At 41.4% G+C, this 16,238-nt stretch overlaps 1 protein-coding gene across 8 annotated transcripts in view; it reads left to right on the top strand.

Moving 5' to 3' along the window:
• The window catches only part of NEK6 (NIMA related kinase 6), an 88,265-nt gene that overhangs the window by 13,051 nt on the left and 58,976 nt on the right, over nt 1-16,238 (top strand). The window contains exon 1 of one of the 8 annotated variants that reach the window (XM_090022792.1): nt 13,227-13,428. The exons of 6 other annotated variants lie outside the window; for them this stretch is intronic. The gene's annotated coding sequence lies outside the window, so the exon portion shown is untranslated. Of the gene's footprint in view, nt 1-13,226; nt 13,429-16,238 lie in introns of those variants that run through there. One more of the 8 variants, XM_090022795.1, reaches the window with a different exon arrangement.

Raw genomic sequence — 16,238 nt, 5'->3', positions numbered from 1 at the left:
GATGGAAAAATTATAATGTAATAATTTTGTAATAAAAGGAATCCTGAAAAGTGTACAGTAGTTTCTTGACTGCTGCTTTTATATTCTGTATACACTTAAGCTGTGGCACCTTAATTCGCTTCTAAACTCACTCCGTCCTTGAGAAATATGCCGGACTAACAGTTCTGAGGACTGAGGGTGCGTCTACAGGTGCGTTAATACACTTTAGTTAGTGTGTGTTTTAAATCTAGTACCTTGATTGTGAGGTACTAGGAAAATGTGCATTAGCCTGTCTTAATGTTCATTAAGTAAAGAGCATTTGACTCCTATAAACATGCAAGGAGCCTACTCCAATGTGCTGTAATTCTGTGGAAATTAACGCACGCTAGCGGCCTCCAGTGTCATGTGTATCAGCATCCCCACACTGAAAAATGGCAGTGGGGCACTTTAAAGCTTTCAACAAGCTTTAGTTCAAAGTGCTCCCACCCCCGCCACTCGCCACTTTTCAGCATGGGGATGCTGATGTACATGATGCGCTGGGTGCTTTTAATTAGCACGGAACTTGGAGCTGCACTAATTAAAGCACCCCCCCCATGCCTCTCAGAGGATGTGTATAAACACCCATCGGTTTTGAAGTGACACTTAATTCGCATTAACCTGTTTTAATGTGTATTAACTAAATAGCGCTTTTTTCCAGTAATGCTTTAATACGCATTAAAATAGGCTAATGCACATTAAAGTGCACATGTAGATGTGATGCACGTGTCAGCACAACCATAGAACAGATATAGAATAAACAAGGAGGGGACATACTGTGTCTACTTGCCCTGCCGACGTGTCTTGTCTCCGGCATAAGAAGGTAGTTCAGGGTTCTTTACCAGTAGACGTAGATCATGCTGAAGCTGTAGAGAGGAACTTTTAAGCAGTGACTTTTAAGATTTCGGATCTGTGCTTAGACACAAATACCTTGCAGTTGAAGAATGCTGGGAAGACAATTCAGGGACTAGGCAGGAGAGCTGAAGTTTTTGTTTGAGGTGGGGAAAAAGTCAGTTTAAGGGCATTACTGACCAACTGCGCTGCTGCCACAGACTTTGTGCTACATGAAGAATGCTTGCATTAGACTAATACAAGATTGCTGCATCTAGGGCAGAACACAACAGTGTGGCATTTGTCTTGTATACAAAGCTTGCACATTTATTTATAATCAGCCTTAAAGGTTGATTCCCAGTCTCTCTGCAGAACATTATGTGCAGGCCTTTCTGCAGAAAAATTGGACTCGATTGAAAAAGACAGTCTTGTGAATCCTGAAGGAATCTGGGCATTTAGCCCAGGAAAGGGAGAGTTCCATTCTTTGCAAGAGCTCTGTTAACCCTCTGCCTGCGGAGCGAAGAATAAAAGCAGCCGAGCAGATTGCAGAAGGGACCTGGGCTCTTCTGGTCTGCCCGGAGGGTCAGTCTGGAGAACTCTGGTGCACGAATCGTTATTCTTGCCCGCATGGGCAAGGAAGTGTTTTTGTACACTGTGGAACGTAACTGTTCATATAAAGTTAGTAAGAATCAGTAGTTAAAATCAGGGGGCTGTTCTTTCCAGATGTGGATGGATTCTTCTACCCAATATGTTGGAAAAATAATAAGCATTTTTTTAAAACTCAGCAGGTCAGACTTTTTTTGAAAGACGATATAGAATAATGTATACTCAGGAAAAGAAAAGCATGCTTCTAATTGACCTATGTTTGTAAGGAGGGAAAAGATGTTACACAGGCAAAGGTTTTGACTTCTGTTTGGATATTACTTGCAAGATCCAGATGCTCTGAAAGCTATTTTTGAAATGTTAGCATCTGGCTGCTTTGCATAGAATTCTATGAGGTGGCTTTGAAGTTGCCTTTGGATTTGAATCACATGATTCATGAGATTGGCTGAGTTGCATAATTTTCAACATCACTTCCTCTTACTTTTGATTATGAGAAATGTAAATACTTTGAGCTGCAGTCCTGAATTTTTAAAGTTAAATGCCTGCATGTCTTCCCCCTTGGCAGACTCCATGCAGCAGGACAGGTATGTAGGTTTCTGGTTTCCTTTCTCTTGGCATGATCAAGTGAACTGGCCCCAGGGGCCGGCTTCCTGGATGTGGTGATTCGAGCCGGACTCCTGGGCCGTGCGCACCTGCCTGACACTTGACTCACAGTTTGACATGGGCACGCGGGTACCCTGTGCGCCTTGAACACATCTGAGAAATGGCGGCAGTGCTTCAGGAGTGTATTGTGAGACTTGCTGAAAGCTGGTAAAGACCTCTGAAGCGCTTTGGTTTCCAAGGGGGATTTTTTGGTAATGCTTCTTCTGTCACAAGCTGTTTGGAGGCTTTAGTCATCGGACCATTGTGCTTCGCTTTTGTGGAGATCAGCTAAGATGTTCTTCCTAAATTTGAGTTGAGCGGAAGCAGAAGCACAGAGGTGCTGTCCTTCATAGGGGATCTCGCTGGGTGGTCCCCCAGGCTGACCTACAGGACAGTATGGAAGGCCTGCCTAAACATTTGCTCAGGTTTTTGCTGATCCCTGGTTAACGTAAGCAGTTTGTTTACCCAAGTGGGTTGGGTAACCCGTCGGGGATTTGACTTGCGTTCTTTCCAGTGGCTAGATTCTCGGGATTGGTCTCAGCACAGCTATTTCAACGGCAGCGTGTGGCTAATAGCAATTATGGTTTTGTTAATATATGAATGCATCTGACAACCATCATGATAGGCAGCATGTTATATAAATCATGTATTTCCAGTGTAGATGTAATCTTTCTGCTAATCAGAAATGTGCATATTCTGAGAAGGGTAACAGAAGTGTTCTTATATAATTTGGCTTCAGGCTTGAACACTTTATTACATTATACATTTAAAGGTAAGCATGTTGTTGCATGCTTAGCAAACAAGACAGAAAGACTGCAGATAAAAATACACACACATTAAAACTAACTTGGTGGTGGCAGGAGGTGCTTGCTGGTATGGTGATTTAAAGGAAAGTTTAAAAAATATATATATAATGGATTTCTTTACAGAGTTCAAGGATTTCACATAACTTGAACATCAAAGGCCACAGTATCACAATTTATTTGTGACACAGCTCTTTGAGGAAAAAGAAAAGTACTTGGTGAAGCTGGCTGGGTGCTGATGTCTTACGTTTAAAGTATTAAATCTCCTTTGGAGGAGCTGGTGTCATTTTAATGCACTCTAAGCCTATCCGTGTTGAATGAATTTACGTGTGCATATGTATATATTATTTATTTACATGTCTTAAATATACATACACCGGTAATGGGTGGGGTCTCACTTCAATGAGACCATAGAACATAGGAATTCAATGAGACCATAGAACATAGAAATTCAATGAAGTGAAATAAGATGCAAGACGAGTACAGTTAGCCTGGTGAAAAGGCGCATTTATCTCATTGTCACATTGATTACGCAGTCATAACTATAAATCACCAAGTACTCTTGGCGCTAGTCCTAGGACTGTTTAATGGGAGCCACGTGAAACCATCTTGTAATGAACGGTGTGAGCTACAGGGCATTTAAAACATATTCAGGAGACTTTTTAAAACAATTATATATTTTGAGTTGGGGCCAAGTTCTGAGGAACCAATTTTACGAGTTACTCAATTTCAGAAGACACGTACAGATGCTTCCAAGCCAAAAATCTTTCCCCCCCAAATCCATGTAGCAAACGACGGAATAGGTGGGACCCAAGAAAGTGCTGTGACTGCAAAGGTTTATTAGAGGGAGGAAATAAGATCAGAATAAAACGTGTTTGAGGGCTGATGGCATGTTTGGAGCTGTACAGACCTTTCCTACCTAAGGATCAGCTTGAATGAGTTTGCATTAGTATTGTCATAGGGAGGAGAGACATAGGAGCTTTCAAAACCTTAGGGGGGGCAAGTTCTTGATAGAGAAAATCTTTTAATCATAATCAAGCGGTGGTAAATAATGAGGACTTAACTGTGGTTGAGCAGAGTGGAGTACTACAAGGGTCAGTGTTGCAGTTATGCTTTGGGGAAAACTGCAAACTAGTATGTCTGAAGATCGGGGTAGGTATTGAATGAACTGTGAAGTCTTGATGCAGCAAAGAATGATAATGGACTCCTAATCAAATGTGTGTTTGCAGGCTGGTCCTATGTGGACCGTATCCCAAAGCATTTTGCTGGAGATGTGCCAATAGTTCTTCTTTCAAGGGCTCTGCCACTGCAAATGCAGTTTGCTTTTTTTTTATAGGTACTTAATTGCCAAAAAGATATCTCCCACTTCCTTTCTGTTTGTCAGTGAGCAACAAAACCATGAAGTGAGAACTGATACCCAATCTAAATATTTTTTCTCTTTTTTTTTTTTTTAAAGCAGGCTTTGGTTTTCCATGGCTGCTGATACAAACTAGATTCACTGGCTGATGCTATTGACTAGTAAATGTTCTCACCTTAGTAGGCACGTAACATCCAAATCTTCCTTCCTGTAGAAAATATTAGAGGAACAATGAGCCTTCAATTGTTGTAGCCACAAGTTTCCTGCAGTTTGGGCCAGTGAGAGGGAAGGTTTCCAAAGTGGAGAGCTGGCCAAGGATGGCTTTCTATATGCAAGCCACATGCAGTCAAGTCTAGGGATGCCTAGCAAATATTTTTTAGCTGACATCCACTGGAAGGGGTAGGGGAGACGTGTTCGTCAGGAAGAATCTCTTTACCAAAGCATTTATCAAAGCATTATGAAATAGATATCTGGGGGGATGTTAATTCATGGATATTAATTCTCTACCTCATTTTCTCCATTGGGAAAGTGAAGACCTACTTAAAGTACTTTACCCACAGGATGGTGGTGAGAACTGACGGAAGTACTTCATATCCAACACATGTTAGTAACTTTAAAAAAAATAATTGAACATGGTATTTTTGAAAGATAATGACCAAGTAATGGGGAAAACCATGACAAACTATTTTGCTTTTCAGAAACCTGTTTGTGGTTTTTCCTGCTCCTGTTGTATAGAGTGGAAGACAAGGTACTGTTGAATTCTTCTGGTAGATTGATTGATTAAAGATGGGAACATTAAACTAAATAGGGGGTAGAGAATGATTTGAAACGGAGCAGGAAGTTTGACACCGATACTTAATTATTGGCAGGTAACATTTGTTTTTTTTAGAAGTCTACAGTGAGAGCTGGTCCTGAATAGTTGTAAACATGTTGACTTCACGTCGTTTTGCTTCTAGGTACGGAGCGGTGAATTACAATGGCTGTCACACCATTTGTTTAATGAATATCAGCTGTTGACATATTACGAAAAAAAGCTCTAGGGGTTTTCAGTCCTTTTACTAAAACATTCCTGGTTAATGGATTTTGGTATGTTCAAGAACATGCTGCTCAGCACTCTCTGTTACTAGGTCTTGAGACCCCAGTGGAGTCTACACAGAGTCCTAATGCAACCTCCTCCCTACCTGCTTACAGGTCACATTAGTCAACACATTCCACTTTTTGTGAGTGGTAAAATAAAAATGCTAAAAAAAGACCTTGTTCTGTGCTGCTAGTTAATGTTCTGCTAGTGTTTTTGTTCTCTGCCTTTTCTTTTAGGAGCTTATAAGTTGCGTGTGAAAAGTTTGCTGAGGGCTGTGACTTGGCTGCTCTGCTTCAGTCTGGCAGCAGATATCTGTGGATTATTTTACAGATAAAAAGAATGAAAGCAATACTATTTTTGCATTAAATGCTTAGGATCCTCGTCCATCTTGCAGTGCGTGGACATACCTCCCATTACAGAGAGATCCTTGCCAAGTTCAGTGAGAGTACACTTTTAAACAGGAAAGACTCCAAGAATACTTCTCATTATCCAAGATCTAAAGATATTTTTGAAGCAATAAATGGTTTTTCCTGAAATTTAAGTATTTGGTTAAAGAAAATTTCACTTTAAAAAAGCCTTTATTGCTTACAATTGCAGGCCGTGCTTCACGAGGCATTTTGCTACCAGACCAATGTGCTTTTTCAAGATTGACTGTATGAATACACCTGTTACGTTGGAGCTGTTGGATGAGACATCTGTTTATCAACCTTGTCACCATCCATGTTTGCATTGCAGACTAATGGCTGGTGCAGGATCCCCCCATGAAGATTTTTTTAAACCTTTCAGTAGTGGGACAGCTGAAATCTGCCATTTTAATTGATCTTCAGAGATTGAGATTTTGGGGGGAAAATAGGATTGAATTAAACAGTATATTAGTTTGTCGTGGATAGATTCCTGAAGCAAACGGACTATATTATAAGAGGAACTTAAGTGGCTTTATCTCCTAACACTAGTGACTATCCTATGTCATTGGGCTTTTCAGGTTTAAGTCATTCACATTGAGTTGTTTGAAAGAGGATGTACAATTTCCTTTTAATGTTCAAAGTTTTTGAACCTTTTGACTAATGATGTGTGCATACCTCCTGTTTGACAACTTTTGCCTTGAGCTTTTGTGTCTCTTTTTCAGCTTTTAGATTATGTAGTCCTTGCTCTGTGCCTGTGCCCTTTCTAATCTGATTTTCCATTGCCGGTATATAAGCCCCCTGCCCTGCACAGTTGCAGGCAAGACTGACTCTCTCCTTCTTAAACAAAATGTTTTAGTAAGCGATGTTGTCTTGCTCAGTTCCTGTAGAAATCTCTCCTATTTCAGTGGCACATCTCAAGTTTTTCCTTCAACATCCGTATTTATAGCTCTACAATTTTGGCAGGTGTGCATTGCACGTTAACACTGTTTTTTTGGATGTTAAACTGCTATTTGCTTATGGTAATTTCCAATCATTTTAAGGTGACTGTCGAAAGAGAAGAGCAGAGAGGGAAAATTTGTCAGGGATTTACAGTAAATACACTCTGCTTTTGGAAATACTGTCAGAAGTTTAATTGTTAGGTTCAAGTAAGTTTGTCATGTGCCAGACAGAATCAGTCTGCTGTAATGAACTGGTTATGTACTTCCACCAGCAAAGTGAGAGTGAGCAGCCTTTGGTTTCTCAAGATTTCCTATCACCTTGTAATGCAGAAGGAAGGGGGGAGGGGGTATGCTGTTTAACCTAGCCCGTAATTAGGTTCTACATGGAGGCATATATTACTGTGCTTGCTTTGCCAAAGCTCTTCAGTATGATGGATGAGATTTAAAGGTTGATCTGACTAAATTGCAATGAGAATACTAACGACAAAGATATTTCTGTTGTGAAATATTCCTACCAGACATCATGGCTGCGGCATAAATGCTGTAAGATAATGGACAATAAAAGTCACTTGAAAATAATACTCTCCTAGGATTGGACTGCCTTCTTTGCAACACGTCCACAGCAAGCCAGGGAGATAATGTAATCATAAGCCAAGATCATCATTTAAATATATAGGTAATCTCATATAGCATCTTGATAGATTTATTTTATGAGGAAGCAAGAGAGAATATTATTGGGCAGCAGAGAGGAAGAAAGTGTTACTGTGGTCGAGGTTACTTTGTAAAATAGTGTGCATCTCTTCACATGTCTGTGCACATGGCAGTGAGGACTCTTGCTACCTGCAATGTGTGTGGTTTGTGCATCAGCACGTGAGCAAAGAGCCTGGTCATCGAGCGCGTATCCTCCCAGGTATCACATGGGGTGGTGGAGCAGGGATTTGTTCAGGCCTCTTCAGTACAGATGAATGGTCCTGCAGGTCTGAAGGGATGTGCGTCTTGTTCTTATTTATTTAATTTCATCCAAATAAAGATTCCCTTGTCCTGCAAGAGATGGAGAGCGTGTGGAAATAGGAGGGGATGCGACTGTGTCGGAACAGCATTGCCATTGCTCTGCCCCGTCCAACTCGGAGAGCTGCCTGACGCTTCTTGTTTTCCAGGTGGGAAAGCCAAGGCCCAGGGACCTTTTGGCACGTTGCCCGAGCGCTGTTCTTCACTTTTTACCATCACCGCAGCTAGAAGGTGTCTGCAAGAAGGCAAAGTGCTGTCATGTCCTCCACAGAAAGGGGTATTGGTGGCAGTGCCAAGGAAACCTGTCGACAGTGTAGCTCTTGCTTTGCACAGGAGCCTCTTTCTCAAAGATGCTAGCAAATGAGCCAAGGCCAAATGAAGACTATTTCTTTCTGAGGGGCAGGTGGGCGACTAGACACAGCTGTTACTCTGTGCAATACAAATTTTTCCTGTGTCTCTTCTTATCTTTCTAGGTCAGCTACCAATTGCTGAATCTGTGGACATTTGGGTTTGCTGATGCTCAGTAGCATCGTGGGCAGCAAAAAGGATAGAGTGCCAAACATATGGAAAACAGCTGGGTATGCCCAGCAATAAGTTGGGGGTGTTTTGGCACAGAAATCAGCCATGTGCTGGGCATGACTACTGCTGCTTTGATATCTACTTTTGAAGGTGTTCGGCACCAGTCATGCTGATCATTCATCTGGGAAAGCATAATTTGGCCTATAGTTGAGTTTGAGGCATCCAAAGACACATGCTAATACCTGATTAAGCTGGGCACAGCTGTTGCCAAGGCTGGTTTAGAGAGGAGCTGCACCCTAGGCATTAGGGTGTATATGAATATAAGCAGGGGATGCTGATGAGGTTCTGTTCCTTAATGGGTATTGTGTAACTAATGATCTTGGGCTTCAGTACCAAGTGCCCTGGGCTGTCCAGCCCTGTGAAGTGCACCTGTCAGATATGTGCAGGGACCAGAGAAGCTTTTTCTTTTTATTTCATGGACTATTGGAGTTGAGAGGAGGGGCTAGAGCAGATTTGTTTTTAAAGACCTTGGGAGACATTCCCAGGAGAATGTGGGCTTGTGAAATGCAGGGCATCCTCAAGTCAGTGGTGTGTTTAAGAGATGAGAGGCGGGCATAGGGGATCTTGATTGCTGGGTTGCTGTGGCTTGCGTGTTGTAGAGGGACTGACTGAAGTCCTGTCCCTAATGCTGAGTCTTCAGTATGGTTGCACGGAGTGCAATCCTTAGATCTGAGGACCCTTTGCTCCTGGAACTTCAGGGTTACATGCAATGATTAGTCTTTGCTCTTTTTTTTTTGGTTCATTTTTAACTGTTATAGACTTCACTTTTCCTACACATGTGTTTAGTAAGGCAGCAGCTGAAGTAGTCAGTAGATCCCCATCTACATCAAAGCCTTTTTTAGGATGTGCTTGTGTATTGTGTTTTTGTAAAACTCTGTGTTGTATGTGATTTGTGCCCTGGCATATAAATGAATATACTGTAGTAGTAAGGACTGTACTTTAGACGGGTGATAGTGGGTGGCAGGATGTTTAGAAACAGTTGTTTGCATAATTGCTTGCTGGGGAAATTTCCTTCTTGGGTGAGTGTTTTGCATACTCACTGGCATACGTTTTCCTTTTGTGTCATGCCACTCTGTCAGATACAGGAGCAAATATTAGGTGAACCAACACGCTGTAAGTGATGAAAGAGTTAAAGGGTCCACCTCAGTAGAAGCTGCTTGGTCTCCACTGCATGGGTACAATTTCATTTTACCTTCTAGATTGGATAGCTGTATTTAGACTGTATTTGTAGACTGTGTGGTTGAGATATTTAGCTAACAGAAATTAGCTGGAAGATTGGTTACCTGACCTTGCAAAATGTTGATTTTTCAAATGTGATTCAGGGCATCCTTTATTTCCTTGCCTTGTTTTCAAAAACTTTTTTCTTATTGGTTCAGGTACAGGCAAATGGCCCTGTACTATTTAGGTAGGCAGCATACTCATGCAACAGTTGACAGTTCTTGTGTGGTTCTCTGCACTCCTGCTACCTGCCTATCTTACAAAGCTGGTACAAAAATGGAGGCAAAATGTGCTATCTCTTTCTTTATACTGTGCAGCTATCTGCTCGGATTTTAATAACTGAAACCTGTCACTAGCTTGTTCTGTTTTCATATGAGTTATCATTGATTTAAAATGAGATAATGTTGTATCTTTCTTCTGTAGATTTGGTAGCTATGGGAAGAAATGAGTCTAAATCACCAGCCTCTGTCTATTCTTGTGAGCTATAGATAGATAGAAACTGGCAATTATGAGTAGGCAGAATTGGTGTTTGAACAGTGCAGCCAGCTTTACTTCTGTATATGTGTGGAGAAGATCATAAATGTAACATGGTATACCTCTCTGGCTCATGCCACTACTGGATCCCTTGGTGTCTTACACTCATCAGTGAATGAGACCTTTAGGCTTCATTGCTGTTTGCAACTGGCCAGAGTTGGTAAAGAAAAACTTGGCTCCTTTTACCAATCCCAGGAGCATTTGCTATTGCTTGGATTGATGCATTGCCAAAATCATTACAAAAATGTTAGAATTGACTCCAGATACTAAAACAGCCGTCAGAAATTCTTCGTGGTCTTCACCCAGAATTGTCGGAAAATACCACCCTTTAAAAGCAGTGACAAATGCTTTTCCTCCCTACAGTGCATTTCCTAGAAGCTCAGAAGATTACCATACTTTCTACACTTGTCCTACTTTCCAGGAAAGAAACTCCAGCTACAACAATTTATACCTCCAAAGTGACAAAGAACATGTGTCCAAACAGCAATTTTTTTTTTTTTTAGTAGTTGTCCAGAGGCAAAAACATTTCCTTATTTTAATCAATTTTGAAATTGCTTGAGAGCCTGATTTCAACAGCTGACAGGGATTTCATTTAAAAGATCCCATGAATAACATGAATTCTTTTGGAGAATGCCGCTTCCTCTACTTATATTAATTTCTGTGGGATAAGACCTCCTGGGTCCTGCGCCATTAAAAATGCTGAAGTTAAATATTTAAAATGCATGTAAAAGGGATTCAGGCTGGTAGTGTTTTCATTACTCCTCTCGAAGGTGACTGAGACTGTCCCAGAGTGCTATGCTTGCCCCTCTGCAATTTAAAAATGTATGTACACTTTGCATGTTTCCCGCAGATGCGGGGCCAATCCCAGAACAGTCTGTTCAACCCTGAGCCTCCTAAGTATTTCCAGTCACTTTAGAAATGAAAATGCAGAGCTAGGATGGAGCAGAGTGGAAACCTGCCAGCGTGCTAGGGAGAGCTCCTTCCAGGACCTCTTGACTTGTTTCCTACTGTTGTCTTTGGCTGTTAAACATGAAAGAATTCTTCAACGATTCTTCTAGAGCCGTGTCTTATTGCAAGTGGGGAAAAAGAAGGGAGCTGGAATAGGGGGCCTGATTAACCTGTTTTGAATTCTGTTCCTTTTATTGATGTCCCTTACCCTTGCCTGGTTTTATGTTTCACTACATTGAGTAGTTCTTGCTTAACTTTGGCTTGACTAGATTTTTTTTTCCATCTGACTTCTTTAATAGTGGGTTGTACTGAGGCTTAGTATTAAGCTTCCTAGAAAGCATATGTAATATGAGTTCACTGGTTCAGTTACCAGTTGCATCTCAAATTGCACCGTCTATGTGCATTAGTTTTTTGGGTTTTTTTTTTTTGCGGTTTGTCTGTCTTGCAGAAGTCAAGGGCAAGATAGGCCATAAAAACAAAATTCTCCTCTTAAGTTTGGACCTTGGGTCCCACAGGTCGGGACTGAAGCGCATAGTTGGAATTTGCGAGCCTTGGGGACTCTCTGCTTGCTTTTGTGGGGGCCTAGATAAGTGGGGAAGTTTTAATCTTCATAATGAATAATTCGGCATACGTTTCTTTTGTGGCTCAGTTTGAAACTGCTGAAGTGCTTTGAATGCAGGAGGCAGAGCAGAAACCGTATAGTGGGCTATTTATCTCTGCAAGGATTAATTTTAAAAACATTCATTGTGGCAGAAGGAACACATTTACTATGGAAATGTGAAAACTTTAATGTGCATTTCACATTTTGTATGTCAGCAACTTAAGCATTCCTTTTTAAGACGGTTCCATTAAATGCATAGTAGAAGATGAAGTACATATTCCATAAAATCAACATAATTATTCCTTGATATTGAGTTTCACCATATTTGAGTGCTGTTCATCTAGTGCTCCATCTCTTCTGCATCATGAAAAGAGTGCAAGTCTGACAGAAGTTCCTTATTGTTAAATGTTCATTAGCAATATCGGTTTGTTAAAGTTTTACATAAAAAGACGCTGTTAAAATCTTGCACTGTCTTAATTGGCAGTGATGTCTTCGCAGCTTTGTGACTTGGGTGTCGTAGGGCAGTTGAGCTTGGTTGGTAAGTTCTGCTGTGCCATCGCAGCCTTTTGCTGGTGAGCACACACAGGATGCTGCTTGCAGAAAGTACAAGTCTCTGGATAGAGCCCTTCCATCTTTTCCTCTGCAGTTAAAAGGAGGCATAAGTGGTCCACGGACTTGTGTGACTCCAGCACACTCCAAAGCCAAGAGGCCCATTGTTTTGAATACAGAGAAATCTTATACTGAAGTGTATAGGGTTTCATAGTAATCATCTGCTGGGCCTCGATGGGATAATCTACCCCATATTTTCCATGGGGGAACAGTCTCAAATGTTTAAGACCTGTGGCAAAATTGTCACCACTAGGCTGGAATGACTTGGGTATCTAATATAGGCATGAAAGGCTGAATTGCTGATCGTGATAACTGTCTTCAGGATCATAAACTCAGTGCCACTTCAGGATCAGGCAAAGAAACTGCAGCTCAAAATGAGATTTCCCCCTCCCCCCCCCCGAGATGCATAAGTGTCTAAAGGAGGGAATGGGAATTTGGGAGGTTATAAGCAATGATACAGTAAACTGGGCATTTCCAGGGTCTTCTACTGCATTGCAGACACATTTTTAAAGTGCAGCCAGAACAGTGGTTTCTGTTCCTCTCTTGTTTGTAGTGAATGAATAATAAAACTTGGAAAATACACAGCAGTGCTGGTAGGTAAGATGCTGTGTATACAAGCCACAGATCCGTGCTCACATACAGTGCCTTTCTGTTAGCAGCCATCCAAAAGCCTCTACGGGAGCTCTCTGCGGATAGCCCTGCCAGTCTACCTATAATGTGAGCGTTTGCCAGTCGGAGCCCAGAATAGCAGAGCTGCTGGTTTTGAGCAGGACACGCTGTCCCTTAGGTGTCAGCGGGGATCAGAGCTGGTGTCATGTGAGCTGAGCCATATCTCTTTTCAAAGCTGATATTTTGCTCTTACGCCGTCCTTTGCTTTCAGTGACAGTACTTAAAACAAACAGTAGCCAAACCCAAATACTCTGCCTAATAAACTCTTCGACATGCTTGCGGCAGCTATGCTATTCTGAGCTGTTAATTGCTTTCCCCTCGTCTAATATCTCATGGTAAGCAAGCAAGCATACCTTCTGCTTCCTATGGCACCAGAGAGTTACTGTTCTCCTAGGAGCGTCCTGGCTTCATGTGTGCTCTGCTGAATGGCTGGGCTCCTTGAATTCAGAAATAGCTTGATTTCTGTTTTGAGTTTTACTCCTTCTTGAAGGCAGGCAGCAGTAAATGTGATGCAGGATTGGTGTTAGACTATGGATATTTTACCTGGCAACAGGAACCTGCCATTTTTGCTCCCGGCACTACCTCCAGGTTGTAAGTCCTTCCAGTTTTTTTCTTTGATAAGAAGCAAATAGGGGAGCTTGCTGATGTGTTCCCTTGTTGCTTGTCTGTGCAGACGAGTTTTCTTATGTATGTTCTGTTTTGTATTGTTAAAGTAAATAACACTTTAATACTGGGTGACATTAAACTAATTGGGATTTATAGAGAAAGCTAATAAGTAAGAAGGTTCTGACAGCAATGTGTACAGTACAAATTACTTGGGGACTGTGATTCTTTATCTTGAGTAGTTATCAAAGGAATGCTTTTCTTTCTTCCTTTTCCATTACCCATTCCATGTAAGTAGTAAACCTGTAGATTAAAAACAAAAATGAATCAATGTTACAGTCCTTAGCACTTCTGATTCTTTTAATTACTCTCATTTTGGACCATGAAAATAAATGGAGGTTTACAGCAAATGCTTTTTAAAAGTTTTCTATATTTAGATTGGTCTAAAATACAATTAGCCTTTTGTTTTCAGCAAGTACAAGTGATCCCGTGCAGTTCTTTGCCACTAGAAATGTTTGCTCCAAGTTTTAGAGTCTGTCTGAACCAAATGACTGTCCATGTGTGTGAGTGCATAGGTGCCCCTTGCTTTTAGAGCTTCCCTGGCTGGTAGGTCAACAAATTAGCAGCCTTGACGCAAGCCTCATAGAAAGCCAGCCTTCATAATTAAATGACCAGCACCAAATAAATGTGTAGTTTGATGCTAGATCTTGGAGTGGAGCTATTGCTTATGCTGTCATGTGCAAAATCAAAATATTATGCATGTATTATCTGAAAGTACTGAATGGAGTTAGCATACTTTGAGGAGGTAGGAGGAATAATCTAAAAAAAAAAAGACGCCATTCACGTGATAAACATAGTGCCAGTTTTGGACCTAGCTATTGGAAATTTAAAGTGTTTCTTTAATAACATATTTCTGAGTGGAGGTTTTTAAAATGTCACTGCACATCTCTGCGTTATGGTAGGTTGTGTTAGCTCCAGCTGGGGAAGATGTGTCTGCTCTCTGAGCTGTGCAGCTATCACCACTGCTAGGACCAAGCACTTCATGCAAAAATATCTTTGGCATGCCATGCACTGCAGGTGACCCTCTTTTTCTCTTCCACCCCACAATCTTAGTTCAAACTAAGTATCCAAGTCCCATGGGTAGAGTCACTATTGACGCAGTCCCTAATCAAAGCCAATATTGGCCAAAATTGCTGGAAGATAAGTTTCTGAAAATGTTTGTGCTGGGCACTAGCTCTTATCTGGTCATGGTTCTCTTGGAGCAGTCATCAGACCAGCAACCAAGATGGGATCCAGTACTGGCACTGTTCAGAAAATGCATGTGAACAGTGACTAAATAGGCAAGTTCCTGTATTGGCCCCAGATTCTTTGTTCAGAACCTCCTTGCATTTCCTGAGGGACTGAGGATTTGCTGCATAAACTAGGAATGTATTTCTGAAGCACATGCTTGCCTTTTGGGCTAAAGTAGGGCCCACTCTTGCTTCCTGAGCAGTACTTGAGTCCATGGATAATCCTACTGACTATTCGGGGAACCTCTTCCTTGCAAGAGAGGAGAGCAGAATCTGGCCTCCCCAGTCATTCTCTTAGACTTCCTGATTTCTAAATGGGATGGTCTGTATTCACATGGTCTGGATACATTTTGTTCCTTCTCCTAAAGGAAACAAACAAACAAAAAAGGTGAGGTTTTTAGCACATGCTTGTTCTTGCAGTAAAACAGAGTAACTTGTCTTGCCTGGAACTTCAATGACTAAGACTGAAGAAGTTGTTGAGTTCCTGTCCTGCCATACATGTCGCTGTGCAGAAACCCCAGACCTCAACTGGTGTGTTTCTGGGCAGGGAGTTGGAGCAGGAGTGAGACATCCAGCTCATTTCACACTGGACCTGGTCGTGCTTTCAGCTGTGCCCTACCAGTGTGTGTAAGGAAGAAGGAGGTTTGTGGGACCCAGCAAAGGGCAGCAGACTGCTCCAAGTTGTACAGCCCTCCTGTGCATTTCACTTCTCCAAGCAAGGTTTCCTTGATCAAATGCTTTTTTTTTGGTGATTTCATTGACTGGATTCCTCACAGTCTACTTGTAAATGAGGTTTGCTTGTGACATTCATTCATGTGGTGGGTCTTTTTTTTTCCATCTTCCACAAACTTTTACTTGGTTTTATTTTGATCTGTATATATAAAAGCAATGTAGTCATACCATGAAACCATTTACTAATCCCCCGCCCTTCACGGCAGATGCAAGTAAACCCAGACGTGACTGTCTTGAGGCTTTGTCATCTCAGGGCTGTGTTTGATGCTCTGGATTTCACTGCTGGTTTGTGGAAACCGCATTACTGGCATCTTAAAGGCCAGTTAGATTTCCTTTTTGCATTTTTGACTCAATGTCACAGTTGCGATGGTGAAACATTTTCAGTGCTAAAAAATGGAACGGAAGAGACCTGTGTGGGTTGAAGGGAAATTTTAGATTGAAAATGGAGGATTTGGTCCCAACAGAATAAATAAAATGCGAGTGGTGTCAGGAAATCTGATGTTAAATTATCAGAAATTGTACTTTTTGGCATTTGTCACGCACTATCTTCCTCCCTGTCACCATGTTGGTTTTTTTTTGTTTTTGTTTTTTAATTCTGTACTTTTTATAGAACACATTGGTTTAGTAATTGCAGTTGGAGAAAAGATGCGCAATTATTCTCTGTTTGTTCCTTGGTCAGTACTTTGATCTAGTTTTATTCTAATGAGTCCTCTAGCTGTTTGCCTTTTCTCCAAACGCATCAAATTGTATGAAAGACCTTTTTGTTTTGGGTGGTTA

The sequence above is a fragment of the Crocodylus siamensis genome, chromosome 11 (genome assembly GCF_052110815.1).
Source record: "Crocodylus siamensis isolate JL-2025a chromosome 11, ASM5211081v1, whole genome shotgun sequence".
Taxonomy (NCBI): Eukaryota; Metazoa; Chordata; order Crocodylia; family Crocodylidae; genus Crocodylus; species Crocodylus siamensis.
Note: the sequence above shows the minus strand (reverse complement) of the source record. Positions and strands in the feature narration are given on the sequence as shown.